The 1,890-nt window shown below is 35.8% G+C and overlaps 1 long non-coding RNA gene across 1 annotated transcript; it reads right to left on the bottom strand.

The window, feature by feature from the left end:
- Positions 1-300: 300 nt before the first annotated feature.
- Positions 301-665, bottom strand: LOC109592020 (uncharacterized). The gene is made up of 2 exons (XR_002190128.1): positions 501-665; positions 301-407 (listed from the first exon to the last, which is right to left on the bottom strand). It is a non-coding gene; the product is annotated as an uncharacterized LOC109592020 (long non-coding RNA).
- Positions 666-1,890: the final 1,225 nt, after the last annotated feature.

Here is a 1,890-nt window from a genome sequence, read left to right as displayed (position 1 = left end):
AACAGACAGGACAGACTTGCAAAGGTCAATTAGCTCATACACACTCTTGGGACTCATTAAGGAAACTTCCTAGTTCCTACTTTATGCATGTACATGGAGCCAAGCTACTTTATCAATTACTACTACAACACTAAAGTGACAAGATTAAGAGAGCCAAGTGTCTTAACCATTCATGCAGTGAAATTTAAATAGCAAGCCAGCCCAGGGCCCTTGTTTATAAAGTTTGTTTAAAACAGCTGCAAAAGTAAGGCTTTGTGGGTTAAACCTCAAGCTACTCTCTAGGCCTCTCTCTCTCTCCTCTTGCTGTTAGCTTGTAGTCTATCTAACAATTTACAAGCATCAGACAACAAAAACTTACAAGTAAAAGGAGGGCTCGGGCTGAGCGTGGTTCGCTTTAGTCTTTTCCGCTGGAGTATGTGTAATGAAGCAGAAGAGAGAATCACAAAGAGATTGACAGAGAGAATAGAGGGTAGGAAGTGAACCAAATAACAACAGTTTACCTGCGCAGTGTCTTTAAGTTTTTGCTGTATACGAAATGGCCAAAGGGAAATTAATCACAAGCTCCACCCAGAAGTGACATGCTATAGCTCTCCAAGATCAATATTATGAATACAAATAAGCTCTTATGTCATTTTCCTGTCGTCTAGGAGCTGACAAATATTGTCTGGCGATGATATGAAATTTAAAATAGTTGTTAGAGTAGTTACTTTGAAGTACCATGGATCATAGGCATGCATGTAGCTGCTACATTGTAGTATCTATATCTGACTATAGTCATGAATGTAAAATTAAATGTAGATCTATGTACAAATAATGTTCCACTAATTATTGTTGTTATAATAGCCATTAATTTTTTGGATTTTACAAAATTTCCTATGAGATAAAAGGTGCTATAATTTATAATTATAATTATTTTAATTAATAATAAATTGAGAGAGTCATGTGATTTCAGTTGATTAGTCAAAATGGCTGCCGACTGAGTCACTCCCTCTTCTTCCCTCTCTTTCTCGCTGCCCAGGCCTGTATTGAAAGCTAAAATGGAAGTTGCACGCCCCAAGAAAAAGACTAAAGCTAAGAAGAAGACCCGTAAAGTCACAGGTAAGATAATAAGCGCGTGTAGCCCCAGATAATATACAATTTTTAGAAGAAAAAGCCAGTGAAAGAGGTCTGGAACAAGATACTTCAGACACTATTGAGGTAAGATGAGCTATAAATCTTTATAATATGCTACCAGGAGACTGCTACCTCTCATCACAGTAGCATACTTGTGCATTTTATTTCAATCTTTTATGGATGATTAGATATAATCCCATGAAGCATAAATGTTTAATAATTATAATAATTATTATCAATTTGATGCATATTAATTTTACTCTCTTGTTTGATCAACAGCACCTCCTTTATGCATCAGTATGATACACACGCACACTTGTGCATGTACATGTAAAGCATTGATTCCTTCATTAGCAGTACAGCATCACCACTTGACCTTTGACTGGAGGGGAATACCCTTAAGGATTTTAATCTCATTAAATTTGAACTCTCCATCTCTCCTTGTGTGTCAATAGCCTCACCTTTGCTTTGTGCAGTACTACACTAATGTAGATTTATGCATCTAATTCTAATACCTGTCTGCTACAAACGAATTTTTATAATTTTTAATGTGATGACAGTTTGATGACTATGCTATATACAGTAAGTGTGTGTAGTATTTTTGCTAAACCATTTTTGGAGCCGTGTGTGTATTTGTGTGTGTTCTGCCAATATCATTTTACTATTATTATTTACATGCACATTGCGTTACATTGTGTATTTAATTGTTATATAAAGTCGCATGTGATTATGTGCATGTACATGCAATACCTGATGTAATGTAATACCTGAGCCCCT

This window comes from Amphimedon queenslandica, unplaced genomic scaffold (genome assembly GCF_000090795.2).
Source record: "Amphimedon queenslandica unplaced genomic scaffold, v1.1 AMPQUscaffold_6527_Cont21515, whole genome shotgun sequence".
NCBI lineage: Eukaryota > Metazoa > Porifera > Demospongiae > Haplosclerida > Niphatidae > Amphimedon > Amphimedon queenslandica.
The sequence above is the reverse complement of the archived record's forward strand: the minus strand, read 5'-3'. Positions and strand labels throughout refer to the sequence as shown.